Source organism: Alosa alosa, chromosome 1 (assembly GCF_017589495.1).
Source record: "Alosa alosa isolate M-15738 ecotype Scorff River chromosome 1, AALO_Geno_1.1, whole genome shotgun sequence".
In the NCBI taxonomy this organism is placed as follows: domain Eukaryota; kingdom Metazoa; phylum Chordata; class Actinopteri; order Clupeiformes; family Clupeidae; genus Alosa; species Alosa alosa.
The window spans coordinates 2,151,492-2,174,910 of NC_063189.1; the positions used below are offsets into that span (position 1 = coordinate 2,151,492).

Below are 23,419 nucleotides of genomic sequence, written 5' to 3' on the forward strand. Positions count from 1 at the left end.
GTGTCATCTGCAAACTTGATGATGGAGGTATGACTACTGTTGGCTTTGCAGTCATGTGTGTAGATGTTGTACAGCAGTGGACTCAAAACACAGCCTTGGGGAGCACCAGTGCTGATGGTTAATGAGTCAGATGTCAGACCCCCCACTCTAATGCAGCTAGCTAACCTGCACTGACAATTAGGGGGGCAGCCGTGGCCTACTGGTTAGCACTTCGGACCTGTAACCGGAGGGTTGCTGGTTCGAACCCCGACTAAAACTGTTTCTTCCGCGGGCGAAGCAGAATAGGCATACCGGGTAAACATAGACGTGAAAATTGTTATTACCTTTCACAGCTCTTCATAATGCTCACTTGAATGGGCTTTACCAACGTTCGGAGGTCTGATATTTCTGAATATGGGTTTTGTGCTTCTTATTGAGGTCTTTCATATCACTCCTGAAGTAGTCCTAAATTGCACTAAAAGTTTTTAGCTAGGAGATTTCTCTTAAAACCTATTCACAAAGCTGCTCAGACGTATTTTTACACTTGGTCTGTTTAACTGGACCGAACCCGAGTGTGTTTAGTCCCCCCTGGCCCTGACCCAGCTGGTCTCCGTTCACATTACATTACACAAACACACCCGGGCAGGGCCGGCGGGAGGCATGGGCATTCTGGGCAATTGCCCAGGGCGTCAAACTACCAGGGGCGCCACAGCGTGGCGAGCTATAGGCTACAACATTGAAAACACATTGATTGTCAAATAATGACATAGACAGTTTATGCGCGAGCAGCAAGTAATTCATTTTCAGTGATTCAGCTGGTTAAATAACAGCTATGAATGAGACGTTCAAAGCCTACTGCTGCAGAATATAGAAAAGTGCACAGGTTGAAAAACTTTTCTCCCACATATGATGAGGGTGCTGATCTTCAGCCTGAATCAGGGTCGGACTGGGAACAAAATTCGGCCTTTCCTCCTGGACCGGCCTACCACTGGAGTGACACTTTCACTGTCATTGTGAGCTAAAAGGCTACTATATGGGAAACACTTTGAAGTTCCTTTTGAGTAGGATCAGCTCCAAAAATGAATGGGTTTTCTTTAACCTGTGCTACACTTTTCCACCATGTTGCAAAAAAATTGTAGGCTACCCGTATTTTTTTTTTATGTTGACAGACAAACCGCACTACAGTAGCCTACATGGTGCAGTAAATGGAAGCTCTTGGGCGGCGTGCAACGCCTACTAAAAAAAACAATATATCCTATTTATGTAATACAACTAGACACCTCTGATTGCTGTTTACAGTTAAACTGCAATGATGTGAACACCAGCCAGCGGAGGGCACTTATTTATAGTCTAGGCTACCATGCACTCGTAGGTTATTTCCCCACAAACCTAGCAGCTGCTTGGACAAATCCACTTGAGGGGGCAGGGGGGCGCACACTGAACCTGTCATGAAGAGGCCAAAATGATTGACCTGTCTACCCCCAAGCCAAATGGATGCAACTGCCTAGGCCTACTGTACATGACGGGCCGCAAATAGGCTAAATAACTTCAATAAAATAAAAGATAAATAAATAAATAAAAATCTCGGAGGTCACCGGCCCACATGTGGACCGCCCACCGGCATGTTTGGATCATAGGCCCACATGTGGACCGCCCACCGGGCATGTTTGGATCATAGGCCCACATGTGGACCGCCCACCAGCATTTTTTTGGACCATAGGCCCACATGTGGACCGCCCACCGGCATGTTTGGATCATAGGCATGATGGACTTTTGTTCATTCATGGCTTCATAAAATATCAACATCCCATGTTGCTTTTAGAGTATTCGACCATTGGCCCAAGTAATGTGAAATAAATCTAAAAAAAATAAGTAAAAGTAGAACTGCACATATCAGGAAGCTGGTCTGAGGGCAGATCTGGCGCTGTGCTCATCTCAGACTCACAGCGTTGACCATTTTATCAAAAAATATTTTGAAAACTATCAATGATATTATCTTAATATTCTGGCAAGTTTAAAAATATGATGGTCGAAAAGTGGGTTAGAGGTGGCGATCCGATATCTGGATATCTGATCTCATTATGGGTTTGTGTTCACAATTTGGTCCCCTCACTTTAAAAAAATATCTCCTGCCCCCTGAATCATTGAGTCTCGAGATAAACATCCATTTTGTAATTTTTGGTTAGGCAGTTGTGATTTTTGGTTAGACGCCCGACACCAACTGGATTTACCAAGGAACGACACAAGTGCGACTGCCCAGGGCAGTGGTTCAAACGACCAAACTTTTGCGTCCTTGTTTGCGATTGAGAGTTCGAGCTAATCTTTCTAGAAACACCAAATCCAAAAACGACAGAGTTTCTAGAAATGAGCCCCTGGCCGACAGATTTACATAGGAAAAAACTGTGTGGCGCTGCAGAGACATCCGCTGCCCCACGTAAAATGTAATGTTACTGTACAGCAATTGCAGTGGAGGTGAGCAAAGAGAGCTCTACAAGCAAGGGGAAGCTCTTTAACATTTTGTTTACAACTTAGAAACATTAAAGGAATACATACTTATCTCACTGAGTGAATGTACAAACAACATTTATTTAGAATCTAGTTTATGGATCTATCTTTTCTAGTGGAGGAGTCTAATCTTTGATAGGTCTGCCCCACCTGCCCAAATGTACGCCTGATGGGTTGGCATCACCACGATGGGAAGCAACCATCGTGATGCCACGCACCCACATGCCAGTCACTAATTCCTGCTGTAACAGGCTAACACATAAAAAAACCTTTCCCTGGAAATGAAATTGAGCCTACTTTAAAGGCTGTTATCACGTATTAGTCTACCTTCTTGTAAAATAAAAGACTTATTAGTCTACCATCTTATTCAAATAATTCCTGACTGTGACATGAATGTGTAATTGTCTTTTTTGTAGCCTAGGCCTTAATGTTTCGCAGGCCTATAGCCTACATTGGACGTAAAATATGTAGCCTAATGTTTTAGCAGAAAATAGTCCTATTGAATTATTATTGTTAGGCAACGACTAGGACATTCTAGCGCTCAAATATTTTTTGCGAGGCTACAGCGAGCGCAAAATGCGTCCTTCTCCTGTGTTAAAATAAACATTTTTTTCGCTAATTATCCGATCATAAGGTAGCCTATCCGTCTTTCACTGTAAGGCTTGTATTTAATGCATTTAGCAAAAGTCTCAGACAGCAGCGGAGTGTTAATCGGGATTTGTAGTTTGTAAAAGTTTTTTTTTACTTTGCCTGGACTGCGCGATCGCAGCCCTTTACTTTCACTTCCCGCCGCCTTTATAGTCAACATAGACGGTAGCCTGATGACGTGGGATGCTGCATAGCGTACTACTGAAGTTTTTAAATGAGTGACCACGATAGTAGTCTTAAGTAGCTTTTGCTAGGCCCAGCGAAGGCTGGCAATGTGTGATATTCCGCTGGTTGGTGCACACGCAAGTGTTCAGATTGATTGTCTATCCGTCTTTCACGACGATTTTCTTGGAGCAGATCTTCCACACAACCTCGGTAGCCTGGTTAGTATGTCTCTCTTAGCTGTCCATGTTCATCAGGCCGTATAGCCTAAATAATATATTTTTTATTTTTTATGTAGAAAATTATAAATGTATTTCTGTACAGACATATGGTAATTAATTGGTGTTTGCTACCCCCCCGTCCATCACGATGTTTACTGTACACATCGTCAAATGCCAATTTATGGGACATTGCCCTACCCTATTACTTATTGACACTTACAGTATGAAGTAAGAGTGGAATCTCTTGAGCTGAAGTGCTCTCTGATCGTCTGAGGAGGAGGAGAGGGGAGTGTGTGCAGTGTGCAGAAATCTTCTTCTAGTAACAATGCACTCCATAGATGACGACTATTTCACCTATATTGTTTTGAACTGACCGCTTATAATTTCTTTCCACCTATTTGATATCAATCCCCAGAGGAATTAAATTAAAAAAAAAGGTAATTCCGTGTGAAATCAGATCAAGGAAGGTTGTTGCAGCATCGTCTCAGATTTTGTTCAAACCTTGTTTATATCAAGAATGGGTCCTAATTAAAACCAAGGCCTGTAAAATATTTCTGCTGAAATCCTATTTTTTCATGTTATTTTCATCCCTTGAAATTACATCAGTTTTACAGCCTGAAAATCACATTATCTGGGAAGCAATATTTGGGCATTAATATCATGAAAAGTATTATTCATAGGCTGCCAAACTTTGTAGGGTGGAAGACAAACATGTTCTCAGTATGACTGGACCTACAAGTTTGTAAAGCATTCTAATTTATTTTCTACAAGATACAAGGATACAAGGAAGTTTATTGTCACATGCATATAGTTACTGGATGTAAGAAATGCAGTGATTATGTTTATGTCTGGTGTCAGCCTATTTGTGCATTTATGGGGGTAAAAAGTGATGACAGTGAAGATGTGTGTGTGGGCGGGAGGGAAGTGGAGCAGTGACTGTGTGTGTGTGTGTGTGGGCGGGAGGGGAGTGGAGCTGTGACTGTGTGTGTGTGTGTGTGTGTGTGTGTGTGTGGGTAGGTGGGGGCAGTGTGCTGTAAGTATGTAGAGGATGTGTGTTGGAGAAGATCCTGAAGACAATGTGCTGTGTATGTGTGTGGGGGGGCAGTGTGCAGCAAGTATGTAGAGGAGGCTTACTGTGTACATGCAGTGTGCTGTATGTATGTGAGGTGATGACAGTGAAGATGTAAGTGTGTGTGTTTTTTGTGTGTGTGTTGGGGATGAGGGTGGGGTGGGGGGTGGGGGCAGAAAGGCTAGGCAATCAAGGACATGGGTAGATAGATGGAGGAGAAATCAAAAATAATAAATAAAAAGTTCTATGGAGATGTGCAAAAGTTGGAGAAAGTCAGATATGTGTGTGTGTGTGTGTGTGTGTTTTGACGTGTGATGAAATAAGAAAATTAATAAAAGGTGTGTAGCATAGGGAGAGGGATGTAAAAGTGCTAAACGTCATGTAGGTGTGTGTGTGTGTGTGTGTGTGGGGGTCATGAGTGCTGAGGAGTGAATGAGTGCAAAGTCAGTATAGTGTGAGTTCAGAGTTCGGATGGCCTGGGGATAAAAACTTCTCCTGAGTCTCTCAGTTCTGGCTTTGTGACTACATAGGCGTCTTCTTGATTTCAGCGGTAGGAATAATCCATTGTTAGGATGAGAAGAGTCCTTCAGGATCTTTTGGGCTCTTAAGAGTACTCTTCTGGAATAGATACTGTATCTTGTAGAGCAGGGAGTTGAGTTCTTATAGTACGTTCAGCTGAGTGCACTACTCTCTGCAGAGTACTACAATCTCTAACCAGTTCCCATACCAGGTGATGATGCTACCAGTTAGAACACTCTCAACCGCTGAAGTGTAGAAGGCCTTCATGATGGATGTAGAAACTTTGAATTTCCTTAGCTGACGAAGGAAGTAGAGTCGATTGTCTGGACTTTTTTCAGAACATATTGAGTGTTAACAGTCCATGTTAAGTCTTCAGTAATGTGGACACCAAGGTACTTAAAACTTGTGACTCTCTCTACAGGTTGCCCGCTGATCATTAGTGGGGTGTAACTGTAGTTCTGCTGCTGCCTTCTGTAATCCACTACCATTTCCTTGGTTTTATTGATATTCAGTGTCAAGCTGTTAGATTGACACCACTGTGCCACCTCATCAACCTGATCCAAGTAGAGCTGTTCATTGTTGTTACTAATCAGGCCCAAGATCACTGTGTCATCTGCAAACTTGATGATGGAGGTATGACTACTGTTGGCTTTGCAGTCATGTGTGTAGATGTTGTACAGCAGTGGACTCAAAACACAGCCTTGGGGAGCACCAGTGCTGATGGTTAATGAGTCAGATGTCAGACCCCCCACTCTAATGCAGCTAGCTAACCTGCACTGACAATTAGGGGGGCAGCCGTGGCCTACTGGTTAGCACTTCGGACCTGTAACCGGAGGGTTGCTGGTTCGAACCCCGACCAGTAGGCACGGCTGAAGTGCCCTTGAGCAAGGCACCTAACCACTGCTCCCTGAGCGCCGCTGTTGTTGCAGGCAGCTCACTGCACACGCCGGGATTAGTGTGTGCTTCACCTCACTGTGTGTTCACTGTGTGCTGAGTGTGTTTTACTAATTCACAGATTGGGATAAATGCAGAGACCAAATTTCCCTCACAGGAAATTATATATATATATACTATACTATACTATACTAATTAAGCTATAGGCTATTAGATAGATAGATAAGATATATATTCTAGATAGATAGATACTTTATTGATCCCCAAGGGGAAATTCAAGGTCTCAGTAGCATACAGACATCACGCACAACATGCACTAACAGCAGAAAAAGTAATTCAATTATATTATATAAAAAACACAAAGAGAGAGTAAACATGAGACTAAACAAGCATTTAAACTCCCTAAACGTACCTAAAAGTCCACTGAATAGTTTACCATTTTGAACCCACACCAAAAGTAAAGCTTATCTAGACATTTGCATTTGACTCTTGATTTATATTACTCTTACTAGGACACACAAAGAATTACTTCACCAAACCCCATGACAAGACAAGTAAACTGAGAGAAATGAGAACTGAGAGAAATATATGATTTTATAATTAAATGGTAAATTCTCTGCTGAAATGAGACAGGATGTAGTCTTGTTTCCTGTTACTCTATGTAGTTGCCATAACAGCCTGCGGTCCAAACTTCCTGCGAATGAAATGCAAAGAAACCACACAGACTGTTTCTTCAGTTACATTTTTAAAAAGCAACTAAACCTATCTAGAGTGACTACAACCATACAGAATCAGGACTTGTTTCTCCATAAAAGAAGCACCATACCAGTCCTACATCATGGTGCTGTTGTGTATGCATGCAGCCCCATCCACACTGAAGTCACTAGATGCAGTTTACCACAGTGCAATACTGTTTATTACTGGGGATAGCTAATGGTTGACTGGCCGTCTCCGAAATCACTTGGATATTGGCATTGAAAATGGACGTTTCAAACAACTGGTCATGTGACTAGAAGGTAATTAAAGACACACCTGAGAGCTCAGACACACCTGAGAGCTCAGACACACCTGAGACCTCAGACACACCTGAGAGCTCAGACCATATCTGAGCGAACCTGAAGACTCTGTATGCGAAACGCGTTGTTCGCTCTGAATACAATCAAGTAAACGTCAAAACAGTGTGCGGTAGAACTATCTCAATTTTTGCTATTTAAGTTCCTGCAATCTACCTGCACCTAACCAGGCTGTGCGTGGATCTTGGTATCATTTGGAATGTAAACTGAGTGAGTTTGGGTGGGGGGAGAGGAAGTGGAGAGTAATTAAAAAGCACTTCCCACAACCTGTATTTATCATAATGCTGTAATACTGCCATCTAGTGGTAACACAATGAAACACACCCGGCAGGTTGTATGGATGTAAACAAAATCCTGAAAGTAAGTTGAAATCAAGTTTAAAGTCTCTTAAAGGTGAAATACTTTCAAAACCCAGACTCATGCTTTCCTGTTGGTCCTTGATAGGCAAGACAAGACAACACAGTTTTATAGCACATTTCAGACAGGGCAATCCAATGCACTTTACAACAGACAACAGTAGAAATCAGAAAATGTTCAATAATCAATTAAAAGCAAATTGTAAAAGTAATGAATTAAGTATGTATCACATAAAAGCAAACAATATGTAATATAGTAGAAGAGGTGAAATGAAAATTAATAGCAGTTGAAAGATAAAAATTAACATGTCGGTTAGATGCAGGCCCAGTCGCCTGCTGTAATTTATAAACCAGCAGCAGCACTCAAAAAATCAATTCTGTAGTTTGCAGGAAGCCAGTGTAGGAAATCATTTGCAGTTTGACTACAGCGCGAGGGGAGCAGTGAGGGGTTAGGTGCCTTGCTTAGGTGGCACGGCTGAAGTGCCCTTGAGCAAGGCACCTAACCCCTCACTGCCCCCAGCCGCTGTTGTTGCAGGCAGCTCACTGCCCGGGATTAGTGTGTGCTTCACCTCACTGTGTGCTGGGTGTATTTCACTAATTCACGGATTGTGATAAATGCAGAGACCAAATTTCCCTCACGGGATCAAAGGAGTATATATATTTATATACTTATGTTTGTGTGTGTGTGGTTTTGTACTAATGCCTGCATGTTTGTGTGTTTCTTAATTGTATTTGTTTTTATCAGATTTCCCACTCTAAGTGTACTAAAATTCCATTACTTTTCCCTTACAAAAACCCCTTAAATTCCATGACCTTCTATACAGTAATCAATAGTATTGACCAAAGATTTCAGACCAGCATTTGAGACTTTTTTTAAGAGTGGGAAATGAATACGTTGAAAAAAACAGGTAACCAGGATAACCAACCACTCTAGCAGTAATGGAAAAAACTAATAACCCAACAACCTGATAAGAATTCCCCAATTTTCCATTTCTGGAATAGATTTTATTGGAATGCCTGTTACTAAAGTGGTGTGTGTGTGTGTGTATTGTGTGTGTGTGTGTGTGTCTGTGTGTGTGTGTGAGTGTGTGTGTGTGTGTGTGTGTGTGTGAGTGTGTGTGTGTGTGTGTGTGTGTGTGTGTTTGTGTGTGTAGGTTTACCATCCTGGCTCTGGTGTGTGTGGTGGTGTGTGCGGGGTTGCACTCAGATGGGCGTGTCAGGGGCGGGGCCTCCATGGTGTATCTGAGGCGTTTCATTGGCTGCGCCGTGAGGGAGTTCATCTTCCTGGCCAAGAAGCCGGGATGTAGTGGCCTGCACATCACCACTGATGCCTGCTGGAGGCGCTGTGAGACCTGGGAGGTGAGGCCTCACACTCGCACTGCACACACACACACACATGCAGCAGTACACATAGACCTGGGAGGCGAATGTACACACACACATGCACACACGCACACACACACATACACACCAGTCACACACACACACACACACACACACACACATGCAGCAGTACACAAGAACCTGTCTCACACACACACACACACACACACACACACATGCAGCAGTGCAGTACACATACAGTAGAACTAGTCACACACATACATACACACACACACACACACACACACACATGCAGCAGTACACATACAGTAGAACCAGTCACACACACACACACATATGCTGTACACATAGCCGTCCTGAATAAAAGCTAAAATGTATAAATAAATAGCCTACACACTCAAACATACAGTATTATGCAGGCAAACACTTTCCTATATATTATTATACACTGATGCAAACGCCTTCCTATATGTTATTACACACTGACATGTGAATGCTAAATGCTATATGTTATTACACACTGACATGTGAATGCTGAATGCTATATGTTATTACACACTGACATGTGAATGCTAAATGCTATATGTTACTACACACTGACATGTGAATGCTAAATGCTATATGTTATTACACACTGACATGTGAATGCTAAATGCTTTATGTTATTACACACTGGCATGTGAATGCTAAATGCTTTATGTTATGTGAATGCTAAAATGCTATATGTTGAACGCTGACATGTGAATGCTGAATGCTATATGTTATTACACACTGACATGTGAATGCTAAATGCTATATGTTACTACACACTGACATGTGAATGCTAAATGCTATATGTTACTACACACTGACATGTGAATGCTAAATGCTATATGTTATTACACACTGACATGTGAATGCTGAATGCTTTATGTTATTACACACTGGCATGTGAATGCTAAATGCTATATGTTATTACACACTGACATGTGAATGCTAAATGCTATATGTACACACTGACATGTGAATGCTAAATGCTGTATGTACACACTGACATGTGAATGCTAAATGTTTTTACACACTGACATGTGAATGCTGAATGCTATATGTTATTACACACTGACATGTGAATGCTAAATGCTATATGTTTTTACACACTGACATGTGAATGCTAAATGCTATATTTTATTACACACTGACATGTAAATGTTAAATGCTATATGTTACTACACACTGACATGTAAATGCTAAATGCTATATGTTACTACACACTGACATGTAAATGCTAAATGCTATATGTTATTACACACTGACATGTGAATACTAAATGTTTTTACACACTGACATGTGAATGCTGAATGCTATATGTTATTACACACTGACATGTGAATGCTAAACGCTATATATTTTTACACACTTGACATGTGAATGCTAAATGCTATATGTACATAACCGACATGTGAATGCTAAATGTTTTTACACACTGACATGTGAATGCTGAATGTTTTACACACTGACATGTGAATGCTGAATGCTATATGTACAACACCAGTGTTGCGCGGTGTGCCCGAAATTAAGCGGTTATGAGTCATAAACAAAATATTTTAATGATATTCGGGTCATTTGCGGGTGGGTAAGTTAAAAATAATTAAATATATATTTTCTACAAATAGGCCTACTTAAAATATCAATGAAGGCTAGCATCAATACAGTAAAGTCAACAGCAAAGAAGCTGAAGACTTGAAGTTAAAATAATAAAGACACCCCCCAGGAAAAGCTGATATAGGCTATGGGAAATATTGGGAAAAGTTCTTAAAGAAGATGACAGTAGTACAAGTTATGGTCTATCTATGTAGGCCTACTTCATGGCCATTTAAAAGTATGACAGCCAAAAAACGGGCAGCCTGCAGGAATAAATGTTATGGCACAGACTACACAGCCATATCTACCGGTATGTATAGGTTCCGCATGCATAAAAGTTACCTTAGTTCTTTTAAAGTGACTTTTAAACAGTGGATGTAGGGTGACCAGGACGCCTTAAAAAAATTGGGGACAGTCCCGATATCCAAGCAGTTGTCCCTAATCCCGAATCCTGCCTCTAATTGTCCTAAAATTATACTTAATCAGAATACTGAGTAGTTATTTTCGGATAAGCCTTAAAGCGACGAAATGAAAGCATTCTGCAAAGTGTGTAGAAGAGTTTGGTGTTTCTCACGGAGGGGAGGCAGATGTTAGACTACATGCGTCGGAAGTTCGCCTAATGTCCGATGTTGTTTTAACATAATCTACTTAATCTAACAATTATTTTGTATTCTTACTTAATGACCCATAATTTTGGCAAGGCTTGTTATTAGCGTTACGGTACAGAACCACTTGTACTTCACACAAATCAACTCAAGCAACTGAGTGAGCAGGCAGTCCGAGATAACTGGTTAACTTCCCGCAGAGCCGGAAACATTGCAGACTCGCAGACCATGGGACTCAGATTCAGTAGCAATCCGGGTTAGCTGGATCAGCCGGCCGGTTAGGCTAACGTTGAGTACGAAGTCAGTCGAATGCTCACGTTGTCATGAGTGGATCTGGCGAGAGCCAGTAGGCTAGCTCCTCCTCTAGGTGAAAAGCAATTCCACAACAAAAGCCATTCTTTCACTTCTGAAATAACATTCAATGTTCTGCATGTAGCCTAGACATAATTAGATTTGGTGTAGATGTAGCATATTAAAATGCAATTAGGTCGCGGCAGACAGTCCGAACTGCACGCCATGGAGCTGCTTGAGTATCTACCCGGTCAGTTGAATCAGCCGGGCAGGGCGGTTACGTTGGTATGAGTGCCAGTCAGCCTAATCAGCCGGCTACGTTGTCATGAGTGGATCTTTAGAGCAGCGAGTAACTCCTCGTCAAGGTGAAAAACAAATCTACAACAAAAGCCATGCTTTCACTTCTGAAATAACATATATTCTGCACGCATAGCCTACTTTAAAATGCAATTAGGTCGCGAAGACAGTCTGAAACATTGCAAGCTCTGTATGGAGTTGCTGGAGTAGGCTAGCCTACCTGGGTCATTTGGATCAGCCGGGCGGACCGGTTACGTTATGTTGTTATGAGTGCGAGTCAGTCGAATCAGCCGGCTACATTGTCATGAGTGGATCTGTAGACGAGCGAGTAGCCTAATTTCTACTTGTGTCAAGGTGATAATAATAATAGGCCTAATGAGAATAGTAGTAGTAGTAGTAGTAGAAGTAGTAGCAATAATAATAATAATAATAACAATAATAATAATTTATTCACTGCAGGGCATTTCTACGTTTCTGTTTCTATGTCTGTGAAAGTCAATTGCTTAGGCTAGGTTAAGACAATAAATAAACAGTCTGGCTCAAACTGCTTTCTTTCCTGTGAGTGGGTGGAGGTTTTGATGCTATTATATTAGGCTATTTTATATTATATTATATTATATTATATTATATTATATTATATTATATTAGGCTACCTAACAGTATAGCTATGATTAATAATAATATTAGTTGCCTAGTATTAGCAGCCTATTAGAATAGATTCCTAGTAGCCTACTATTAGTATATAGTAGTGGTAATAAACATTGTAGGCAAACTTTTCTAATGTTAACAAAACAACAACAAATAATATATTATTATAATATAGGCTACCCTCCCTGTCAATAAGATCAAAGTTTCTGAACATGAGCACCAAAAAGATGAACAATGTTTGGATGCACTTTAACCAGGAGAGCAAAACTCTAAAGGCTAAATGCAAGTACTGCAAAAACCTGGTTTCAAATCATGGAGGATCCACATCCAACATGAGAAGGCACTTAACGAAATGAAGCACCCCACTGCACTGCTTGAATGTAGGACTGAATTTCTTTGCGATTTAGCAATACTGACTCAAGTGACTCAAGTGACTCATTCAACCCGGATCAGTTTAGTGAGTGACTCAGAATAACCCGGATCCTTAAAAGGAATCGAGTTTGACAGGCCTATTGCAGAGGTGCGTCACACTACTGAGTGCAAAGTCTCTGCCTCACCTGCTGGTTGCCATTTTCGCAGCCAACCCTGCAGTGATGTGCTGCCCTTTGCTGCCTCCCTGAATTGTCTCTCCCTCTCCTGAATCCGCCTCTTTTCAGTGGGCATCTTGGCTCCAAACAATACCAAAAATAGTGATAGAAATTAGGCATTTGAATAAAATAATTAATGTGATGCATTACTTCCATCATTCATTCTTAAAATGAAAAGTGAAAAACTAACTATCAGCAGACATGTAGCTTAGTTTGCCTAATGCCTACCAAAAAAATATAGCTTAGGCTACAGTGTATGTGAAAACGTGCTGCTTGTCTGCAAGCTATCAGTCTGATTATTTAGGCTAAACGTGGTAAACTCAGCCTAGATTTATGAAGACTTTAATTCATTTTATAAAACTTGATGATGATTGTTCGCTTGTTATACATCAAACTCACCTTTTCCGACAATGTTGAGTCGTCTCACCCTGACCCGACAACCACGACAATATCCTTCTAAGGCCGCTCATGCAGGCTCAGCTCAGGTGCCGGCCGGTCGCGTGCAGCGCTGTAGCCGCGTAAACAGAGTTTGCCCTTCCCCTACTGACTTCCACTTTCGGTGCCCGAATGGAAGTGAATGTGGCTTTGCGATTTTTTTAAATCTAGGCCTACGTGACATTCTGCATCCATTGTACGATTTATTTATTTATTCTTTCTCCCCCTCGGAAGGGCAACGTGAGTCGAGAAGGGCATATGGGCAGTTGCCCAAGCAACCTGAGCAACCCCCCTGTGCACGTCCCTGCCACCGAGTGTATCACGTCTGTCATACACACACACACACACAGACAGACACACACACACAAGCACACACACACCCTGTCGCCCTGCGCTATTATGCAGGCCCGGGGTGGGTAATCTGGAGAATCGGGAGAATTCCCTTAAAGCGAATTTCCTTAAAGCACTTTTGGGCCGGTCGAGGAAAAAAATATTGACATTTGTCACGTTAGTCTAACTTCTCTTAAGTAGGCTACACGTTCCGCATTCTGTGCATGGCACCGTTGCCTCTGCATGGGTTGTAGCCTAGCGTGTGAGGGAGTTCTCCCCTCCCAAAAAGAGTTGGTTGGGTCCATATTAAACCTGTAAATAAATGCAGTATTACCATCACATACCAACAATTCAGGATATAATCTAATGAAAGACGATTTTCAAACCCTCACCCCCATTGGGCTGTACCATTTCTCTGGTACGTTCAGACTGTATTGTTTGCTATGATATAATACTGACGAATTAAAACAAATGCACAGTGTAGGCTGCAAAAGCCTGATACTAATGGGTTAACAAGCGGTGGCCAACTGGCCATACATTTGTCTAATATTTCACTGCCTTTGTAACATAGTGATAGCCAACCTTAGAAAAACATTGATTAGCAAGATCGCTATGGTTTAACCGTAGGTCTCCCTTCCACTCAGCGGACACGACCATCGCTGCTGCTTAGCTTAAAATCAGGCCTACAATCACACGCCATAGGAGGAGTTCCATAGATATACTGACACAGGGAGAGGTTTAATGAGGCGATTTATCATTTTGTGCAATTTCATTCTTAATGTCTTAACAAGAGGGAATTTGCACTAATATTCAGGGAATTTCGCATGTAGATGAGTGGTTCTCAAACTTTTTTACGCAAATGCCCATACATCCATAATTGCAATTACCTGCAATTTGTTTGAAATGCTACGTGAACATATAATCAATTGGACGTAAAATGTCTTTCCTCGTTGCCATTATTAGAGATCAGCGTATTGCTGCAAACGTTCTGTGATAGAACACCAGGTGCACAATGCATAGGTACATGATATGAAATGCCTAGGCTAAACAACGTGAATATATTTGTTTTCCAACCGTGAACAAGTCATTTTTTTTATTTGCTTGTGACGTTTTGCAGGCTCAGGCTATCCAAGAAAAACGAATCAAATGAACCAAAGGCTGGCCTTGTGTTAGGTGAACTTGGCTATTAAACGGGAGACTTTCTGTGGCCCATCTGTAAACAATTGTCTTAAATTTAAATTGTATGTTTGCCATTTGCAGAGTTCGCAGTTGCTAGGCTATCGCAAGTCATCAGTATGTGTTAGCCTGCCACTAAAAACAGCCTTACCCGCTCCACAGTACACCCGAGGCAAATAAATGGGAAAACGCATGAGACTCATGGGTTGTAGCACTATGCTATTGTGTGCAATAAACTGTTATCCATTGTATTTGATGTTGTTGGGTATCACAAAACGGAATATAATACGAAAAAGCAGGTACTATTTCACAGTGTTTGAAGTGATTCTCCTTTCCCCCACAATGCATTGCATTACGTCACCTTGGGGAGACTACAGACCAAAGCCCACCTTGAGACCCTTGAGAGTAATGAGAGAGGAGTAAAGAGAGACGAGTTAGGGATTGTTCAGCAGTAAACCTGGTTTCAAATCATGGAGGATCCACATCCAACATGAGAAGGCACTTAACGAAATGTATTTGATGTTGTTGGGTATCACAAAACGGAATATAATACGAAAAAGCAGGTACTATTTCACAGTGTTTGAAGTGATTCTCCTTTCCCCCACAATGCATTGCATTACGTCACCTTGGGGAGACTACAGACCAAAGCCCACCTTGAGACCCTTGAGAGTAATGAGAGAGGAGTAAAGAGAGACGAGTTAGGGATTGTTCAGCAGTAGATAGCGCAGATTATAGATAAATAGATAGGCTATAGATAGCCTAGATATGTATATAGACAGGTAGATAGATCATGTAATATGCTGGTCACAGGGGAGCTCCTCGACCAGCGGCCAAAATGCACTCGCTTCCCTAGTTACTGCAGCTCTCCACCAGTTTCCATCGGGACGGCACAGCCCACACAAGCACCTGCAAAACTGCGACTTGCCCATATTATCTCCCTCTTTGGTAAGCCGTAACCTGACGATGTCAATGGCAATCAATCACGAGCAGTAGTTATCGAAAATATTCATGCTGAAGACACGACCAGCCTAATCGGCGGCGGCTAGAAGCTAAGTAACTGGGGTGGCTCACAGGTGGGACTAAAAAGTTAGCCCAGCTAGCTATCATGATGCTTCATATTCTGATCTTCTGACTAAGTTTGCCCGGTAGCCTACTTATCTGAACTAACGACATGATCACCATCACTAGATATAAAGAAAATGTTGACTTTCATTCGGTGCTGTTCACTGACAGTAACAAAAAAAGTGTCGTAATGTTATAAGCATAATACATTGAACTGAATAGGTGCATTATGTAGCCTATATAACGAGGCCTCTCAAATTCAGAAAATTGCATTAAACTAAAATCGGAAGACATTGTTATCTTTGTTGGACCATAGGGTCGTTGTCATATAAATGCTGTAACGAAATTCGAAGTGTAAATATACAAACTTTATGTTGAAAGTGTAACCGCGACCGTTTCCCATAGGAATGAATGTAAAACATACCCTCCAAAACGAGACCTCCCGAAATTCAGAAAAAATACTAAATTGATATCAGGCACCGTTATTACCATTGGTAGATCATAGGGTAGCTGTGATATAAATGCTGTGACGAAACTCGAAGTGTTAATATACAAACGTTATGTTGAAAGTGTAACCGCGACCGTTTCCCATAGGAATGAATGTAAAACATACCCTCCAAAACGAGACCTCCCGAAATTAAGAAAAATTACTAAATTGATATCAGGCACTGTTATTACCATTGGTATATCATAGGGTAGCTGTGATATAAATGCTCTGACGAAATTCGAAGTGTAAATATACAAACTTTATGTAGAAAGTGTAAGCGCGATGTCCATTGAAATGCATTGAAATGAATGAAGCGCAGATCAAGGAGTCCCCAAAGTGACGTCATCACCGAATTGCGTACAAAAAACCCGCTAATGCTAAAAACAACAAAAACTGGCATTTAACACCATTTGGAGACATTTTTAAAAATGATATACATATATTGAGTGCTTTATGTACCCATTAATCAACAGTGGTGGTTAACCTGCAACACAGGCTTTAAGTAGATTCCTAAGAAAAAAAATAAGAAGTCCTTAAGAATGTTCTTAAATGCTATTCACCAATATTTTAAGAACTGTCGTGGAATATATAATAAGAATGCCCCATGCAAGGGTCAGTTGCCTGTTGTCTATTTGAACCCGCTGGATGGCGATGCAAGTATACAAATAAGGGCAGATGCGCTCCACTTCTACTCAGCTGTGCTTCAGATGAAAGTAGCCTACATGCGAGATTAGCGCAGTAGCCTAGAGATCTTTTGAAAAACGATCTTTAGAATTCCGATTTCTAAAGAAAACTTTAGAAATCCGCGTTTCACTGACTCACTCAAGTCGCTGTCCATGCATGCAGCCGCGTGTGTTCCAAATATGGAAGTTTAGCCTGCTGTTTCCAGCCTTATTTGGCAACACTGGAATCATGACAGAAGGGCTATGTTATTATTAGCTATCTAGTAATGAGTTTATTAGTCAGAAGTCTATATTTGACATCAAGAAGGATCATGTGAAGTTGCTTTAATATGATTGTGGATGAAATATCCTTAATGCAGCCTTAAAGTCCTGCTCTGTCCAAGCTTAACATGTCCGCCCTGTAGGGACTAAATATGCCAGAAATTTGAATACAATATTTTCATAATATGTTGGTATGACTATACCAAATTGTCTTCTACAGCAAGTGTAGATAGTGACTCAGTGACTGTTTGTTGCGAGTAAACTGTTAACCAAAGGTGAAAATGTCCACCCTATCATTGTCAAAATATGTCCAAGCTTGTCCACCCTGTCGGGCCATCCGGGTGGACATTTACCTGACGGGAACATTTTGTGCACACACAAAATGCATCGGTCCACCCTGTCATCAAAATATTTTTTTTTTTTAAATAATTCAATCTATGAAATATCTATATAAAATCTGTATTTCATTCCTAATTAGGGGGGGATAACATCCAAATAAAGAAGTGCATCCAAATATCAAAGTTTTCTCCCTTTTTAAAAAAAGTATGTGTGTCAAAGGCTTTCTTTCTTTCTGTCTTTCTTTCTTTCTGTTTTTGTTAACTTGTGCAATAGTGGAATATTTTTTGTTAACTTCTCAGTTGAAGTGAATTAATATAACCTTTACACATTTGTTGAACCATGGTACTAATAAAAACTACAGGATAGTAGGCCTAAGAGCTGAAATGTTGCTTAATTTATCCAATTTCCACCACTATGGAAAACGTGGGCCGGTCTTGGGCCTGAAACTCCCGGGCTGAAAAGTGGCCCCACTCCGGCCCTGTATGTAATGCAGAAGAGTCTCCTATCGTCTTTTTTTATTTCTTTTTCTATTTAGCCAATGTTTTGTTACTAAATCTCTCTATTGCATTGCTTACCCATGCTTCTGTATACTCTCGATCTCTAAAGCGCTGGGACATAGAGGCACACTGCACATTATAGTCTTGATCGGAACTGCAAAAGTGTCGTATTCTATTAAATTGGCTGATGGGTAGACTAGTGGGGTGGGGCTTTTCCCATGTAAAATGGTATTTCTGTCTGTAGGCTTTTTATAGAGATCCGTTTTTAACACATCGCTGTCTTTGGATACCATAAAATCCAAGAAGCTGATTTTCGCATTGTTAAAATCCCCAGTGAATCTCAGATGTTTATTCTTGCTATTTAAAAAGTCTTGAAAATCGGAGAGTTTGTTTTCTGTACCCAGCCAAATCAAAAATATGTCATCAATGTACCTGCGCCAAAGGACAATCTTGTAAAAGACAGGGTTGACAACAGGATTCAAAACAACATTGTGCTCGAAATGGCCCACAAACAAATTTGCATAATTAGGTGTCATAGTACTCAGTCCCTTTAATTTGCAAGAACAAAATATTCTTAAACATGAAGAAATGTTGGTCATTCCAGCAAACCATGACCATCTTAAACAAAACAATGTCAAGCTTGACAGGCTGGTCACCAGCATGACCATCTTGCACCAGCTGTATCCCACACGACAGGCTGGTCAAACCAGCATGACCATCTTGCACCAGCTGTATCCCACACGACAGGCTGGTCAAACCAGCATGACCATCTTACACCAGCTGTATCTGATATATCTGGTCACTTGGTGGCCCAACCAGCTACATCAGCAAAGACCAGCAAGAGCTGGAAGAAAACCAGCAAAGACCAGCTAAAACCAGCTACCAGCATAAGCTGGTTTCTAGCTGTTTTTTTCAGCAGGGCTGTTTCACTTTGTAGTGGCGCTCGACCTTAATACAGCCCTCAGAAGTGCTTAGCAGAATACGCTTAACTTTTTGTCTGCTGACCCCCAAAAAGACAGACACAATGATATCGGCCTGACATTGGTATCTGCACATGAAAGATTCAGAACTTAATTATCGGCATCAGCCAATATGGACATTTCTGCCGATGTGCCTGGCCGACAAGGTGACCTGTTAATTATGCACACGCGAAGCAAATGTTTACGTTGCTATGAGCGCCAACAACATACATCAACATGTTGGCTGTGTGGCTATTTGCTCTTTGCTGGGTTTGTAAAGTACCAGTGATGCGAGGAGGGGTAAAACGATACTCTTTTAACGTTAGCAATTTAGTTACACATCTTAAGAGGGGGGATATTGGGGGGGTCCGACCCCCCTAGATGAGACTTGGACCCCCCTCCCGAAAAAGGGATGAAAATAATAGTTTGGGGGGTACTGAAAAAATGTAATCATATTTAATATTATCCAATATTGCATGTAAATAAATGCAGTATTACCATCACATATACCAACAATTTAGGATATAGGCTAATCTAATGAAAGACGATTTTCAAACCCTCACCCCCATTGGGCTGTACCATTTCTCTGGTACGTTCAGACTGTATAGTCTGAGATATTGAGATAATTAGCCTATGGGACAATTTTCAGAGGATAAAGCATAATTATGTATAAAGCATAATTATTGTATCATGACAGATACAAGATACAAGACACATACTTTATAGATTTTATAGTTATATCTGATTGTTTTCATGGAGCTGTAGCCTTGTTGAGATTAGACAATACCGAAATAAAATAAAACAGTGCTTAAGACACTCTTGGCCTTTTCTCATATAGCCTACAAGAATAAAATAGGCCTACATATCAATGAACTCTCTGGGCTTATTTTGTTCCAACAGTAGACCTAATGCCTAAACCTATAATGCCACAAGTCTGAGTGAATATGAACAAAATAATTGGCTAATAATTTGTGCATCGTTTTCGCAAGGGCCAAATTATTATTTAACATTAAGGAAATCCCTTCATCAAACGTAAGGCTATACTCTACAGACTATCGTTGCTGTTTAGTGTTTAATTTCGCGCTAGATTTTGAAAAACAAAAGAGTAAAAACTGTAAAACAAACGACCGAGTGTGAGTTGTCACGTGCTTAAGTTGCAGTAAATGTATGTCACGTGCTTAAGTTGCAGTAAATGTATGGGTAATGAGGTCATTTGACAACTTTGGGCAATGAATGTATTACCCACAATTCCATGCCACGTATAGTTTCAAAACCGGACGTGGGATGAACGCGCTGCTTGGAACGTAATTTAGAGTCTGAGCGAGCAGAAAAGGTTGTGAACCGATTCGTAACAAGTAAATCGATATAACGACCTGTTCATTTCAGTTTTATTCCAATACGGGGCTTCACGTATCGATGTAGCCATATCTTACACGTTAAAAACGGATACCGATACCAGGGGGTCAGGATTTGAAGGGTTAGCGTCAGCCAGTTAGCATGGCATTTGGCCGCTGACATTTTTGAAAACATGGCGTTACATGGTTGCAACTTCCGGCACCAGTTTTTACATGCTGATTGGTAGATGACAGCTCATGCACGAAGTTTAGTGTTGGGCACGAAGCGCCCTCGTGGCGTCCATGTTGGTTTGCATTTCTGGAAGACGACAAATAAAACAACTAACTACTTGGATTAAGCTACTGATATTTGACTTAATGCCTACATGGTTTAGTCTGTATTATACCGGACTTTGTCGTTAATAAAAGAAAAATGTAAATGTTGTCATATTAGGCTATTATTTGCCTTATGTGTGGGTTGACAAGGTAACTGACTATGACCATACATTTTAGCAGATGCAATGACCTATATCCAATTATTAGCCTACTCATTGCGTTGTGCATGAAAACTATTTTAAAACGCACAGGCCTACCTGTTCCTACTAGTTCCTACCTGTAGTCCATGACAAAGCAACATCTGGATGGAACCTATGTCTCCCCAAGTGTTTTAAAACGAAACAAATGTCAATGACTTATTTAGTTTGCTTTCTTGCAACATTGACATGATTAGGCTATGCATTTGATTTAAATGACCAGGCTGCCAGTCGAGGCAAAAGCCAAATATCCAACAACAGTTGCAGAATCTTTGCCTGCTCGAACCACAATACCCGATGGATGTGCACTTATCGGTAAGTCCAACTTGCGTGGCTTCATTTTGTCTGCCTGCAAATGTAGCCTAGGTTTAACTGGGTTTAACAAGCTGCAAATGCACACGTGCAGCAAATATTTCAGCTATCCACAAGTTTCTTACATCCCATATGTCTACTTAATTTTAGTAATTTTCGTTGGCTAGCCTATTGCGTAATATACAACTTGTCCAAATATAGCATTTAGGGTTCATTATTGGTGTAGCCTAAAGTGACTCAATATTGATTTGTATGTTTATTATCACAATATGAACATCACATTAAATAACCCAGGCCTTCAGAGACAGGGCAAACTTCTACCACCATTCCCAAAATGTTATCCCAAAAAATTAAATACATTTGCGCTTATAACGAGGTGAAGCGCGTTCCCGAATAACTTCTTTTCCTATGAGGGAATGTCCAATCTTCATCAACGACATACCGTTGTACCTTACATTGTCCCTGTCTGTAACGTGGAATCTAATAGGCTAATTCTAGCTGGTGCCGGAAACGAACACCCATGCGGTCAATTTCAAACTTTTTTGGCTGAAGTAGCTAGCCTAGCATGGTCCATTGAAATGAATAGGGGCGGGACTTAGTCACTCTCTCCAGTTATATATAATACCTCCATGACCGATACGTATCGGTTAATCTTTACACCCCTAATATATATATACTGTATATAGATAGATATATATACTGTATATAGATAGATAGATAGATAGATAGATACTTTATTGATCCCTAGGGGAAATTCAAGGTCACAGTAGCATACAGACAACATACACACACACGTTCACTAACAGCGGAAAAAGTAATTAAAAGTATATCATATAAAAAACACAACTAAGCAATAAGGACTGTAGAAGATAAAGAATATACTAAATATACTAAATACAAATTATACTAAATAAAACTTAATCTAAATCAATTCTAAAAAACAGTATCCACATAGTGGATACATAGTGGATCAGTGGGGTGATTAATCAGTCAGGTGCGCTTGCAATGACTGAAGCAGGGACTGAGCCTGTGGTCCTCTGTGCATAAGGTAAGGTAAGGTGCTCTTGTGAATGAGTGTCATGGTGATGGTGCAAATGAGTAAGTCAAACAGTGCAAGAATAAAGTCTATATATCTATATATAAATAACTATATTAATAATAATAATAATAATAATAATAAGCTTTATTTGTATAGCACCTTTCATACACAGAATGCAGCTCAAAGTGCTTTACATTTGAAGCATGTAATACAATAATAGTCAGTCAGTCATTATCAATCACTTTTCTTCATTGCTGGGGCTGTTTATGATCCACTCAGCAACATATCAAAAATATAGAAAATGACGTCATAAGACTGGCAGCCTTAACCCTCTTACCCCCCACAAGCACGCCATATGGCAACTGTGGCAAGGAAAAACTCCCATATTCCAGGAAGAAACCTTGAGCAGAACCTGACTTAATAGGGGGAGCCCATCTGCTTAAGAAAGGTATAAGTGTGGTCACGGTTCGGCTGTGGCATGGAGGGAGGGGTTGTGCATATGTGCTAATATAGCACGCAAACAGTGAGGCATAAAGACAGTGGTACAAGTGGCTAGTGGACAGACAGTACCAAACATGGAGGTGGTGAAGAGGCAGACAGACTATGCAGAGAAGTCTATTTCTCCTCTTCCCTTAAGTGAGGCATTGAACAGTTCAATGGCCCTGGGGATGAATGACTTTCTCAGTCTGTCAGTTGTGCAAGGCAGTGAGCGAAGTCTCCAGCTGATCAGGCTCTTCTGCTTAACAATAGTGCTGTGGAGTGGATGACACTCATTGTCCAAGATGTTGATCAGTTTGTTCAGGGTCCTTTTGTCAGATAGTGAAGTGATGCACTCCAGTTCAGCTCCCACTACAGAGCCAGTTTTCCTTACCAGCCTGTCAAGTCGCCCCACATCCTTCTTCCTTGTGCTTCCTCCCCAACATACTACTGCATAGAAGAGGACGCTGGCAACAGCAGACTGGTAGAACATCCTGAGGAGCTTGCTGCACACATTGAAGGAGCGCAGCCTCCTCAGGAAGTACAGCCTGCTCTGCCCTTTCTTGTAGAGTGTGTCAGTGTTGGCTGACCAGTCCAGTTTATTGTCTAGATGGAGACCCAGGTACTTGTAGGTGCTTACCACGTCGACATTGACCCCATCAATGGAGACTGGTAGC

At 41.0% G+C, this 23,419-nt stretch overlaps 1 protein-coding gene across 1 annotated transcript in view; it reads left to right on the forward strand.

The window, feature by feature from the left end:
- The first annotated feature begins 3,402 nt into the window (after positions 1-3,402).
- Positions 3,403-23,419, forward strand: part of ankrd6a (ankyrin repeat domain 6a) — a 42,932-nt gene continuing 22,915 nt past the window's right edge. Inside the window, exons 1-2 of the mRNA XM_048252110.1 lie at positions 3,403-3,515; positions 8,581-8,785. The gene's annotated coding sequence lies outside the window, so the exon portion shown is untranslated. The remainder of the gene's footprint in view (positions 3,516-8,580; positions 8,786-23,419) is intronic.